We start from the raw sequence: 15493 nt of genomic DNA on the forward strand, positions 1-15493 counted from the left end.
AGTGGTGTCTTTGTCGAAGTATGAAATGTGAAAGAGGAAGTAGAGTGAAGTGGCTTGGTAGAGTGGGCCAAGGGCAGATTTCAGTGGGCCTTGAGGGAGAGACATTTCAGGGATTCACAGGCCAGTGCGACTCTGAGTGGTTTTAAGTCAGAGAATGACTTTATCTGATCTGTCATTTACAAAACAAATCATATTAGACTTGAAGGAAGTTTCAGTAAACTAACCTGGATTGTGGGTTATGACACTAAGATAACCTGGAGCAGAAGAAATGTAAACAACATGGCTTGTAAAATTGGCTGATTGTTGATAGCTGATCAGATATAGCAGGTAAGACTTGAATTGGGGTTTCTAGGATTAGTGGTTGGAAAGCGGATGTATATTTGGAATGTGTGCACAAGGGGTGCAGAAGATGGTGGGTTCAGCACAGTGGAGAAGTCACACTTCACCCAAAAGTGTCAAAAGACAGCTGGTCACTAAATATCTACTTTCTGCAAAGTATCCTATTCTTTCAGACACCTTACTCACATAACACTGTGGATAAGAACTTCAAATCTCATTTATAGATTAAGCAGTGATGTATTCAAAGACTTCATGTCTTTGTGTAAAAGGTAATTCTATACGTGTATACTGAGTGACATAGATGTCCATGTGATATAAGGAAGGTAAAGAAAGCTAATGTGAACACACACACACACACACACACACACACACACGATTGAACAGTATTAATGCTTATTTATATGACTTTTAAAATAGTATGTATTAGTTACCTTTTATTGCTGTGATAAAGTCATAAGCAAAAGCTAAGGAAAGAAGAATATATTTTTGGAATATGGTTCCAGAAGAAGAGAAGCTCATCATCAGGGGGAAGGCATGGTATGCAGTGTGACAGGGATAGAAAGTGTGTTAATCACATTTTCACTTACACACAGGAAGCCAAAAGAGAAAACATGAAGTGGAGTGAGGCCATAAACCTTGAAAGCCCACCCCCAGTGATGACTTTCTTCCAGCAAGGCTCTACCTCCTAAAGGTCCAATAACTGCCCTCTGCCCCAGCCCCCAGCTACTTACTAGGCTGAGGTATTGCATAAGAGCATTGCATGTAACAAAAATGGAATACTTGGTGTGGATGTCAGAAGAATGTAGGTTTCAGTCCCATTCAGATGTGTTATATCAAGTCAGGAAGAGTAAATAGCAGAGGGTTGTTTTGGGTTTTTCTGACTTATACATATTCTAGGAAAATAGATACTTTATAGTCACATCTGAGATAAAATCCAATTCTTTTCAAATGCTCAGCATTGTCTCCTTGACAATTTTCATTATTTTAAGGAACCAAATACTCCTGGGGATAGAATCTGATCAGAGGACAACTAAGCAGAAAAAAATGAAAAAACAAAAAACAAAAAGAAAAGAAAAAAGAAAAAAGAAAAACCCAAACAAACAAACAAAAACAAACAAACAAACAAACAAAAAAAACACCCAGCATTGTCAGTCCATCTCTCTGGACAAGAAAATCTTAGAAAATAAATTTGGAGCTTAGCAGCAACTTATAAACACTGACCCAAGGCTACCAAACATTCAACACGTTCCTGCGCTGTACTTCTCTGATGTTGTTTGATCCAAAAATGAGTGACACCCTTCCTAACCATTCTTTACACCACTGGCAGCTGTCACTGGCTAGATGGCCTTGACAAAAGTCTCCCTGAGATGGAATATCTCAGCATCACAAAGTCATCTGGAAGCATAACAAGTACGTTTTATTTTATACACAATTGGTAGCTTATCAGTTTAGGAATGACTGGTAATACAAATTAGAATTTAGGCAACATTGTCTTGTAACTTTTAAGTCCCAGCCCCCCATAAGTCTGTTTCCACTACACAGTGTTGATGGAGGTAGGTAAGGCCAAAATGGAAGAAGAGATATCTCTGAGGGATAAGCCCACTTCTTTTCTTCCAACCACTGGATTGAATTAGATGAATTCACTGGTTTTATAGTTAAGCAATTTTGGACATCAGCACTTTAATCTGGTTCAACCCAACACTACTGGCATCTCTGCAGACTACACTCCCTTCCAGCTTCAGGTTGGACGCTTCTACAGCTTCCTCTCACAGACCCTCTGTTGATGTGGAAGCCATTCTTTCAGAAAGTTCTTACCATTGACCTAACTCCATCTTGAATCAATTAAAGCCAGTTAGTTGTCTTTTCTAGAAGGATCATTGAAAAGGACAGGTCATCAGTGCTTATCTCAGTCCCCTCATCATCCTGAAGACTGGGATGAAGTGTCCAGTCAGGCTCCATTATCCAGTTAAACACTTGCTCCCCCACAGGGTCTGTTCCCTTTCAATATGACGATGCTGTTGACAAGGGGAGAAGAGGAAAATGAACCCCAAGGAGCTCTGAATCTCCCCAAGACTCAGCCTTTTCTCATACAAAGCAAAAAGTTATAATAAAAAGTAAAATGTTTCCAGAGCTCTGCAGATCTTCCTTTGGGTGTAGACTCTGGAAAGAAACATTTGCGTGTGCATATATGTGTACATGTGTGCGCATGTATCTGTACTCAAGTATGAGGCTATGGGAATATAGGATTCAAGTATGTATATGAGTGTTTGTGTATATACATGTACTCAAGTGGGAGACAATGGAGATGTATATATGTATGTACATGTGAGCATGTGTGTACATGTTTGTGTATGTGTGTACATTTGTATGTACATGCGTGTGTATGTGCATATACTAAAGTATGAAACAATGGGAATGTAGTAGGATTCAGTACCAAAGAAGAACTTGGCACATATATCTTTGAAAATCATTCTATTCTATGAATGGAATAGGGGAAAGACCCCCACATATGTAGACATACACACATACTCTCTCACACACACACACACACACACAGAGAGAGAGAGAGAGAGAGAGAGAGAGAGAGAGAGAGAGAGATGAAATGTGTAATCCTCTATTTACAATGAGTCCTTGACTATGAGGAAACATTTTTTTTTTTCTTTTCCCACCTTATACAGAAGCTTACCCTCAGGGCCTAGAGCTTGCCAGGGAATTCCCATTGGACACAGCCTCCCCAGAGAAACTCTTGAACATGCCCAGTAGAATGTGTGTACAAAAATATTCAAAGCAGCTTCTTTTTAATATTTAAAAAAGAAAATAAACCCAAATGTTCATGAAAAGCAGATTGGATAAGTTGTATTGCCTTGTCACAGAAGACACCATACAAAAGGGAAAGTGATCAAAATATTTAATCACCACATGGTAAGTCTTAGAGGGGTGGTGAGGATAATAAAAAGCCAACAGACTACAGAGCAAGACTTCATTCATGCACAATTAAAAGTCAGACAACCCCCAAATTGCACAAATAAACTGAAACATAAGTGAATTGTTATCAGTATAGCGTTCAAGGCAGCAGTTATATCTTGGAGGAATGCAGACTAATGTGCAAGGAATTGGTGTTCCATTTGTTTAAGGAATATGTGGTGTTTCTTAATGTTATTTCAAATATTTATACCTAATATTCTTTTCAATGCACAATATATTTAAAAATTAACTTAAAAAGCACACAGGGATCAAATTATGTGCCAATATATTTCTTAGTGTTCATGACTATTTTATAAGCTCTCAGATTTTTAAAAGTTAAATACAATGAGATCGTATAAAAAAACCACATGGGTTGAGCAAGATGGCTCAATGGGTAAAGGTGCTTGCTGCCAAGTCTCATGGCCTAAGTTTGATCCCTGTGGCACACATGATAGAAGAAGTGAAATGAATCCCTATAGCTGTTGATTGACAGACACATATGCTCATGTGCATGAACATGGTCTGGCATACACATGCACACAAACACACACACACACACACACACATGTTGTAGATTTGGGTTAGTATTTATATTATGTTAATTGGTTTCCCAAAATTGCATGAGAACCCTGCATGTAAGATGCTGAGGGTCCTGTAGCATGTAGTTTTTGCTACAACTTGTGATGCCTGTTGGTCATACATGCACAGCCACCCTGGAGCTGTCTTGGATCAAAACACACACACACACACACACACACACACACACACACACACACACACACACACACACACACCATTTATTCTTAAACTTCTTTCACTAACTCAATGACTGGGCCAGGCCCAGTCCAGTGGCTTCTGGCCACTTCCCTGAAACTCACGGCTGGTTAGCTTTATCTCCTCTGAAACTGTGTCCCCCTCTCCTCTCTCCCTGTCTCCCTACTTTCTTCTTCTCCCTAGCCTGCAGGAACTTGTAAGTCCCATCTCTTTCTGCCCAGCCATTGGACATTGGCATCTTTGCTGATAGATTTAAAATCAATTGGTGGTGGGGACTTTCAGCGTTAGTAAACACAGATCAAAACATCGGAATCACTCCCCCCGCCCCATCTCACATTTTCTGTCTGATTTTTAAAAAGACTCTTCTTTCAGACATAAATTGAGCAGAACCATTGCAGTCATGTCAATTATGAAGTATGATATACAATTAACATCCAGTCCATCGTATTTGTCAATTAGATAAAGTACTCTACCATCATTCCTAACTTAAAGAGTCATAATTCTATCCCTTAATTATGTTTAGATTTTAGCCTATAATACCATCTGAAAACCATCCTTTCTTTTCTATATCATATCTCTCAATGCTAAACAATGTAAGTTTGCTTATGAAACTATAATTAGTCTTCAACCCTGTCAGAAATCTGAGAATAAATTAAATATTAACTGAGTATATAGGAAGCACCAAACAGAGCTTCTCAAACTCAAACAAATTATAGAGACAGCTAACTGCCTGGACATTCCATAATTTCTTAGATGTTGGAGCATCTGCCTTCAGCCTTCTGATCCAGGATCATCTGACAGACCTTTATAAAGCAAGACTATGAAGGACTGTTGTCTCTGTATTGGCAGAGCTATCAGTCGATTATTCTGCATAGTGTGTCCATTTAGTACAGTATTATGTCTACAGATAAAATAGACAATTTTTGCCCTGTGGCTATCTTGCCACAATAAGCAACCTTGCCTGGAGGTAAAGATGTTTAATTCTTCTTTGAAGGAGAAAGAGCAAACTGTCCAGAACAGACATGTCTCATTGTCAAATGATTCTTAGTAATGAAACAACATTAAATGTTATATTCTGTGAATTTTTGATGTTTTTGAAGACGTTCTATCTATGAAAAAGTATCTTGAACTGTTAAACTTTAGCTACTCTTAGTCATTTCCCTTTGAGTAATATTGAAAACACTTTATTATAATTAAATCAGAATCTGATATAACATTAAGTTTACTATCTGGCCCTTATCTTGCGTTACTTAATCACACTAAACAGTTTGTAACAGCAACTATTAGAAGGACTGGGTCTAAACCTTGTATTCTTAAATGATTTGTATAGGCACAATGCCTAAGAGTAATAATATTAATTTCAAATTTTATATCAACATAGAAATGTATACCAATGAAAAACAAATCTATATCAATATAAATTCTGTACTAATGTAAGAAATTATAACTTCAATTTGTATTAAATAAAAAGATTTCTATCAATGTAAGATTATGACTATACAATGCTTTGTTCAAGAATAAAATTTAATAATAGATCCCATCTATTTCCTCCTTGTTCAAAACTATGACCATTTCCAAATTATTTCTTCAAATGACAACCTATCTATAATTTGTAAAATAACCATTATCAGACACCCAAACCCAGGGAAATTTGAACTGACGACTCTCCATAGCTTCTTTCTGCTAAAAAGGGGTGATAAGAAATTCTCTAAAGGGGTAGGGAGGGGTAGAACAGTTAGAAAAATAGGTTAGATTTAAGAAATCTAGCTTTAGCATCTGTTATCCACTCTACATGTTTGGAAGGTTCAGAGCTTGACTGAAGTTCTGACCAGACCTGTCTGAAAGGTTGGATGAGGCGAGATGACCTGGAATCAGCCACAATCCCTGAAGCTGTGTTGAGTAGCAATCAGAAGCAGGGGGTCAAGCAGGTCAGTCAGTTCAGCATCTCTCAGGATGAACCTTGCCAAAGCTGTACATTCTGTAATATGCAAAGCTCACAACCAAAATTTTAGTACCATTAAAATATTCACATGGATTGTGCAGGGTACACAGATCTGATAAGGATGAAACTTTGTTCCACGATTGAGCAGGTGAAAGACAGCTGTACTTTTTATGAGTTAATTTTACAGTACCCAACTGCAATAAGTTTTCATTCATGCTGTGTGAAAGATGGCACAATAAATATTTACCTGTTCTGTTTGATTTTCCCAAACTTTTCTAGTTCTTCAGGGGTCTCCCCCGTCATATCTGATCCATATGACTCTGGTTGGGCTCCTTTCCTGTCAACACAAACACAGAGTCTCTTTCCCAAAATAACATGTTCTTGTCCAGGAACCATAAATCATTAACCATTTAGCTCAACCTCTCTCCCAGAGGAATTTTAGTACAACCACCAAACTCATAATCACACTCACTTTGATAATTAAAACAATGCAAAGCAAATAAATCAATCTAAACAAATATTAACCAATGAGACAGTGCTTCTGCTATCCCCTGACCTGACCTTCATAAGATCAAGGCGTAAATTATTTATGTAATATAAACTTAAATTCCCTTCTGCTTACTGCATCAGCCTATTTCCAGGCTCTCTCTTTGAATAATTCTCAAGGCCTAAATTTCTCTGTCTGAGATAGGCGAGGCTTCTTCTCTCTACCTTTGACATAATTTTTTAAGATTGAATGCCTCAATATTTCTATTTCCCTGTATTTTACTTTAATTAAATTTTGTTTTGCTTTGCTGTATCACTCTCCCCTAACTTCTCTCTTTTGAGGAGCTTAATATCTCCTCATGTTTAAATATTTAAGAACACTTAAACAATTACTATTATTCTGCCTACAATCCTTAAAAAAATAGTTAAATCAAATGTTAAAAATTTGTCTTTTGATATTTTGCTGTCTGGAGAGAGGCAGCTTTATTGTTTATCACCACCTCCCTCCTAGCACTTAGAGAACTAGTCAGCCTGTCTGCACAGCAGGAGTTCCTAGCCTCTTGGCTTAAGCTCTCTTTGGTGGTGGCTGTGTTCCTTTGGTTCCTTTGTTTTAGTTTAGGAGCATTGGAACCATGTGACTTGGCTCAGCTCACTGAGAAACCAATTCTCCCTCCTCTTATGTCGCACGTGTGTGTGTGTGTGTGTGTGTGTGTGTGTGTGTCTGTGTATACAATCCAAGAACTCCTAAATTAATAGTGGATTCTCGCCTTCCATGTGGCACACCATCTTGCAGGTTAACAGGGAGTTCTGATTGGCAGATAAAGTTGCCTGCAGCCAATGGTTGGGCAGCGAGACAGTGGCAGGACTTTAGGATTCTCAAGAAAAGGAGGATTTAGAATTGCCATGCTGGGAAAGGAATAAGATCCATGCTTGAGAGCTGCAGAAGAAAGAGCATACCAATCATGTAGAACCAGGAAAGAGCGGCCTTAGTGGGTACCTGCCCCCCTATTTGGGTCTAGGGTAGCTAAGATGGGATATAGATTTTTATAATAACTCAGGAATATTGAAGGGGAGGAGTTAGCAACGTAGAAGTTTGGGAGTGGCCAAGCCACTGAGCTGTTTAAAGCATATTAAATTTAAGGATCTCTCTCTCTCTCTCTCTCTCTCTCTCTCTCTCTCTCTCTCTCTCTCTCTGTCTGTCTTTCTGTGTGTGTGTGTATGTGTGTGTGGGGGGGGTGGGGGGGTGTAGGTGGGTGGGTGTGGGTATGTGGATGTGTATTTTGTTTTGTTTTGTTTGAGAATCCAGAACATTGGGACAGATAGTGAGGAACTCACCTGCCACTGCCAGGTGATTTGAGTAGCATTAAACACCCAATGCAACACACATACACACACACACACACAAATGCTGAAGTGGAAATATTATTTTTACCTACTAATGACCTATGTAGGAAGCATTCATTTGAGAATACTTGGTTTCTGGTATTTGGGAAAAAAAAGAAATTCTTAATTTCCTAAGTAAAACCTGACAAAGATTTTGTAGTCTGTTCATAAAACCTGAGCACAGCTGTCAGGTGTGCACCTGTGAATGTGTGTGAAGTCCCACTGAAAGTCCACACTGGACCTGTCACATCTGCACTCCAAAGCCAATGGTGGGATCACTTTGCCCATTTTGTGGTACAAGGATGTACCACATTTTTGTGCACATGTGCGACCTCGATTCTTTCTTCCTTTCAGGGCTGGCTTCTTTCTCATTCTCTCCTTGGGCCCTTGCACACTGTAGCTAGCTTTGCATCACATTACTCTTACTGGTGTGGCAAACACAGTTTCTCTTTCTGAGTCTCTTCTGGGTCCTGTTCTCTAGTGCCAAAGGGAGTGGCCTTTAATCCCATTGAAACTGCAGGATCTGCAAGTTTTAAGGTTTGTTATGATCTGATGAGGTCAGGGAGGATGGTGGAGTCAGATAGAGGGGACTGAACATGAGGGGCTTAGGTAGCTTCTTCTTTGATGGCAGGGCCACCCAGCAGTGTAGGGTGACAGAGAGCCCTGGCTCATCTGACCCAGTTACTAGAGGCCTAAATATGGCCAAATCATCAGTTAATCATAAAACATCACTTTCCTTACTTTGTCTTCTTTACAAGATGAAAGAAAAGATACTGACTCTGCAAAAGACAAAAGAAATATTTTTCCCACTTAAACAATTGTTGTTTTTTAATTCTGTGTGCGCATGCACTCATGTGTGCATGTGTGTATGTGTGTGTGTGTGTGTGCGCACACGCGCGCGTGTGCGTGTGCATGTGTGTGTGTGCACCACTGGTCATGCCATGGCATATGTGTAGAGCTCAGAGAACACTTTCTGGGGGTTCATTCTCTCTTTCCATGTGTGGGTCTTGTGTCAGATTCTATGTGGGATCTGACTGAGGTTGTCAGGTTTCAGAGCAAGTGCCTCTCCCCATTTATCCATCATACCAGTCCCACAGACTGAATTCCTGTCCACCAATGTCTCATCCCAATTTCTTTCTCTTCCTGCTATCTTCTCTTTTTTTCCCTCATTCTCGCCAGTTCTTTTTTTAGTTTGACAGAGTATTTGGTTTGTTATCTTCCTAAGTGTGTGACATTACACTTTGCTCTTGACTGTTTCCTTCATGACCCCCTCCCGTGGTACCCTTTTCCCTCTACTTCACTCTTTCTCTCCCCATAGTTAGTCCCTCCTTCTGCATCTCTTATATGCAATGTATTATGATCCCAATTCCACCCTGCTTTAAGATCTCTTCCTCACCCCTCATGATTCCCTGTCTAGTTTCATGATCTACAGACACATAGACACACAGAGACTCACATACACACACATCACACTCATACAATTTTAAGTTCTGCACAGGAGAAATAACATGCAACAGCATTCTTTCTGAGTCTGGCATATTTTGTTTAATATAAAAATTTCTAGTTGCGTCCATTTTTCTGTATATGTTATAATTTCATTTTTCTTTATGGAAGAATAAAATACATCATGTGCATATGACTTATTTTCTTTATCCATTCATTGGTTGATGGACATCTAGGGTTATCCCAGTTGTAGTTATTGTGACTAGAGTAGTAATCAACATGAACATAGTATCTCTGTGATCTGTTGACTCAGTGTCCTTCACAATTAAGAGTGATTTCTTGAGGCCCATGGTAGCAGTTGAGTGTTTGAGAAACCTCCATAGTGATTTCTGGAGCAGCTACAAAAACTTATATTTTCCCAGCAGAAGATAAATGTATGTTATCCTTCACATATATACAAGCATTTATGCCAGTTTTTCTTTATGACAAGCATTACCCCATGGGCCAGGGGAGATGTGGAATTTCAACACAGTTTTAATTGACATCTTGTATTTCTTCCTTTGAGAATTGTCTATTCAGATCACTAGCTCACATACTTATTGTTCAATTTGGTTTTCTGATGTTAATTTTTGACCTTTCCTTATTACACTCTCTACACTAAACCTCTGTCTTTTGTGCAGATGACACAGACAATCCCTCACTCCCCCATTTTTTGTTTTGTTTTGTTTGTTTTGTTTTGTTTTTTTGACTGTCCCTTACTCTGGTGATGTTTCCTTTGCTGTGGAGAAGCTTCTTAATTTCACAGAATCACATCTGTCAGGTTTCAGGATTACTTCCTATGCTACTGGAGTCCTGCTCTGAAAGTCCCTGGCTTTGCCTATGACTCGAGGTGTTTTATCTATGTTTTTCTTTAGCAGTTTCAAAGTGTCAGGACTCACACAAAGGTCTTTGATCTATTTTGAATTGATTTTTTTTTTTGTGCAGTCGACCCAATTTCTAATAATTTTTTGCTCTTGAATAGGAACATGAAGAGTTGTACATTTGGTCCCTCAAATTAAATTTAATCTAGTTTCAAAAAAAACTATGCCTACTAGCTATCTCTTTTATCTTAAAAAAGAAAACCAAATTGCTTATCTTGAAATTTATCAATGAAAAATAACATCTAGAAAATATAGTGGAAATGCAATGAGTATAATAATAAAGGAGTTACATTGAAAGTTACCAATAAATGTCTATAGCAAGACTGTGACATTGTTTTCAGATGAAGAAGGTAAATCCCTGAGTGGAACAGAAGGACTAAAACTCTTTTGTGTGAGTATTTAATATATTCAATGTACATCGCAGAACATTTAAAGTGAAAGAGAGGTTTAAACAGCAGAATATATGATTGGACAACACTTTGGAGAAATAAACTGTTAGATCTAGCTCACAGTAGAGTCAAAATATGTTCCAAGTGGTCTAATGGCTTTGCCATCCAAGCCCTATAAATTCCAGCAGGAGAAGAATCTGTTCAAAATGTCGATGCAAAGATGCTCTCCTCTCATCTACTGCCAAAGCCTGGCTGTGTGAAAGGAGGATGAACAGCTTGGCCTAATAGGGAAAACTTGCAAATAGGAAGAGGCCAAATATAAAGGTGGAAGTCAAGAGATGAACGGAAAGATGTGAAATGGGCTAGTGTCCATAAGAAATTGAAGAGATCAAAGCTAAAGAAACAGAAAGAAGGGAAGAAAAAGAAAAAGATATGAAGGAAGAGAAGAAGAGAAGAGAAGAGAAGAGAAGAAGAAGGAAGGAAGGAAAGAAGGAAGGAAGGAAGGAAGGAAGGAAGGAAGGAAGGAAGGAAGGAAGGAAGAAAAAAGAAAGCCCAACAGAAACTCAAGGGTAAAGGACTACACAGGTACCTCACAGTTTGGAGTAAGATGAGACCACAGTAGTTTATAACCCTCCCCAAGGGCTTCTGACACCCTTTCTACTCTCCTTTATCCTGTTAACAAAGCCTTCAGACACAGCAGTGTCATTGTATTGCTTTGCAAGTTGATTCTGAAGACTCAATATTCTCTCTCAGAGAGGCTCCAACTCTGTTGTTACCAAGTACTTTGTGAACATTTTGTTTTGAATAGCTTGAAATCATTTATTCAGGTGGAATTCATTTCAGATAAGACACTGTTAGATTTTGTACACTAACTTAGCTATTTATTTCTCCTCAGCAAATTAACTCAGAATTTAATAGCCCCAAAATTGTTTCTTTAGGATAGAATTTGTCCACAGCTCATCTAGATGCATCTGCTTCAAAGCAGTAGGTTTACAGGGCTGTACTCCATGGACAGGAGCTGAGGTCTCATCTGAAATATAGTCAGAAAGAACATGCGACTGCTTCTGGAGTCACACACGGGATCACTGGAAGAATTCAGATCCTCACACATTCTGTCCCTTCATTCTCCAAGTGGACACCTCTGTGGGGCAGCTTATCACCCTGCGGACACATGCTAAAATCATTTGGGAAGAAAAATTCTCAATTGAGAAAATGCTTCTATAAGATTGGCCTCTAGGTATGTAAGTCGGGCATTTTTTGTGTTAATGATTGGTGTGGGAGGGCCCTGCCCACTGTGGGTGGTGTCACTCCTGGACAAGAGGTCCTGAGTTGTATGAGAAAGCAGACTGGACAAGCCATAGGCAGCAAACCAGTAAGCAGCGTTCCTCCATGTCTTCTGCTTCAGTTTTTGGCTTCAGATTCCTACCTTAAGTTCCTGCCCTGACATTGGTGATGGATGAATGAACTGAGGATTATAAAATGAAATAACCCTTTCTTCAAAAGTTACTTTGATCACGTTGTCTTAACAATAGAAATCTGAACTAAGGCAGGAACAGATACCAGGAGATGGAGTTCAATAGAAACCAAATTAGAAGCTCCGTGTTCCAAATGCTGAGACGTCCAGGTGAACTGCCAACACAGACACGTGAGCTGGCAACACAGGCAGGGGTCAGAGTTAAGGGGCAGACTGGCCTGGGCATCAAAAGTTCAGAGACAAACACTGGAGCAACTCAGAGGTAGAAGCTCATAGGCAAAGGTGGGAGGGTGAAGTAAGGACAGAGTAGGTTCAGGTTGAAATTCCGGCTTCAGAGAATCTATGACAATGCAGATGGGTGCATAGCATCCCAACAAGCTGAGAGTCAGGAGCGTCCACGGCACAGGACACTGGTGCCTGTCTGATTTCTGAAGAAATGAGACAGGTTCTGGCCTGCAGTTGTGTGGGGAAAGTAGTGATGGGTAATTCTGCTCATGATGTTGATCATCACAGAAGAAAACGTCCAGAGCTGGCATGGCCTTGAAGTAAGCCTGTCTCCTTAGAGTTCTTGGTTTTGAGAAGGGCATCTTAGTTCTTCTTATGGCTTCATCTGAAATCTCTTGGCTCCTCTCTCTCCTTGACTCTCCCATTCATTGAACTTCAAATTAATAATTCAACTTGAAATTGCAAAAGTTGCAGCAGCATCTGTGGAGCTCAGGCAGGTTATGCAGTCACAGTCCGGTGAACATTAAGTTCCTGCAGTATATGTCAGATTGGACGTGTGTCATCTAAGAGGGTAGACACTTGCTACTGGTGACTTTTGAGTACTTGAGATGTGGCTATGTGATTGAGGATTTGAAATTTTAATGATTGCTGTTCTGTGTGAAGGCAGGCTATAGCTGAGTAGTGTAGCTAGAGAAGGGACACTGGGACCTTGTGTCCCACTTCCTTCTGTTTCCTTCTCTCACCCCACCCCATCCTCCTCTGCTCTTCCTATGGCTGGGCTGTTGGTTCACCTTCCCTTTCTGTGTTATTTCCTTTATGTCACAACTCTTGAAATACATTTATGGGAAGGAAATATAAGAATTCAGGTACAAATAGGATTAAATATAGTTTAATTATATCTTTTTAGTATTTTTAGTTGTGTGATACCTTATTTTGAGATTGTGTGTCCTACTCAGTAGTATTTTATAATCCCTTCATTGCATTAGTCACAGATAGCCTAACCAGCCAAACCATTTCTCGTCAGTATAGAAAGCTAGCTATCCAGCTTACCTAAACAGGCTGTCTGTTCCTACAAATACAATCATACTAAGCTCTTGTTCTCTTCTTCTCCTAAATAGAAACTAAAATTTCTACTCATGTTAATGTTAACATTTAAAGAGGTGTTTTCTTGAACTGACTATCTAAGCAATGGTGGCTTTGCTGCCATGTTCTGTGGCCAGGGGCCACACACATGCCACAGCTAGGAATGGCCAGCCAGAGACACTGGTCCTGGCACTCACAAGATGCCATAGTGGAAGATGGTTCTGCCAATCTCCCATGCTGTCTCCACAAGGATGTGCTGAGCCCAGACCATCTCACCATCCATGAGGTACCTGGTAGGAATGAGACTCTAATGCTAAATATTGTCCAAAGGCTTTATATAATTAGAAATGCTCAATAAACAAGTTGCTCATACAATTAGAGTTGTAACCCAATATCTAACCTTATGATCTCAATCGTTGCGTCCTGGACACAAGTGTGGTTCCCCATGGCTCCTACCTCTCTCTTTCTCCGATTTCCTAGCTCCTTCTCTTCCTTCTCCTCTTCCTCTGCTTACTCCTCCCACATTAGCTCTTCCCAAAATACAGAGTTTAATTTAGTGGGGGAAATATACCGTTACACAGTCAAATATACTTCTACTTGTCTTTCACTCCCTGTTCTCATGATTTTTCTTTTTCAGTGAAAAAGAGTACAGAGCATAGATTAGATGTACATGGTACATTACGATTAAACCATAATCTCTCATATCAGGTCCTAATTCTTGTGTCTCTCTTAGCTTACAGACATACAGAAACATGTCTAAGTTTATTTGCAAAGTTTTCCAATACCCCAAAAGCTAGTTTTATGACTCAGCACCACTACAAATACCAATTTTTTTTTTAAAAAAGAAATTTATGGTGGTGTTACTGTCAAAATTTTAAAATGCATTTTAGATAAACCATATAGTTTTATACTTAACATCAATCTAACACTAGTATGTAGATTGAAACAACACACCAGTAGAATTCAGAGTATTTAGATTCAGTTATGTTAAAATGTTTCCAGATCTAGAATTATAAAAAAAAAAATTAGTGAAAGTGTTTAATGCTTACGATCATTGTACATGTGCTCTTCAACAGCTCATTTTATTTTGCTAGAATTCAATTATCTCACTCTAGAAAATGCAGAGTTAATAAATATTAACTTTTCTTTCAGGGTCTTAAATAAAATTCTGATCTTGAAACCTACATGGGGAAACTAGATACATAGACTGAGAAAAACAGACCAGAAAATATCTCCACCAGCCACCCCATTTTTAACTGTGCCCTCGTATGTTTCCTGCCAAACCAACAAGGGATATGGACTCTCTGGCAGAGTCCCCAGGACAAAGGATTAAAGGAAGAAAAAAGATCCAGATGTTTCCATTTGGGATAATTGAATTTTCAAACACATCTAACACCTTAGCCAAGGACAGAGAAGTGAATCTTGTAACTTGACAGAGGTTGCCTGCTACCCCTTCATATTGGGTACACTCAGGGAGAGTCTCCTTCCACATGTCTGTGATGACATGTTGTAAGTCAGGGGGAAGGAGAGCCCTCATCAAAAGGCACATTCAAATGGCCAGAGGGTCCCCTCCCCTGGCCATGGATGCACAGCAGAATTTATTGCATGCCAAAGAAGAGTGTTTTAAGAGACATGAGAAAGGCTGGAAAGCGTAAGGATAATAGCGCCACAGAAAGTTCTTGATCTAGTTGAAAAATACACACACGATAAATTTTAAAATCCTCTATGGCCTTTAAAAATGTCCTATGAGAAGCCAATGTTTCATCTGCCTATTGAATGTTTCCTTGGGTCCTTCAAGTCTAGACTTTTATATAAATTTAATTGACTAAAAGACAAAGAGGGGCTGAAAGTTGCATTCAGCTTGGAAAATTTCATCTTTACCCACCAAGTCTTTTAAACGCTGAGGTTGATGGTACATTTAGGGTGCAATGAGAAACAATGGAAATAAAAACGCTGGATGTGTCATTTATCATACAAATCTTTCAAGAGTGCAAAGGAGGCACTTTTGATCATCAGACACACACAACTGGCTTAAATTGGGAGTGCTTTGACTAAACGGGGATATGTGTCT

This window comes from Arvicanthis niloticus, chromosome 15, assembly GCF_011762505.2.
Source record: "Arvicanthis niloticus isolate mArvNil1 chromosome 15, mArvNil1.pat.X, whole genome shotgun sequence".
Taxonomy (NCBI): domain Eukaryota; kingdom Metazoa; phylum Chordata; class Mammalia; order Rodentia; family Muridae; genus Arvicanthis; species Arvicanthis niloticus.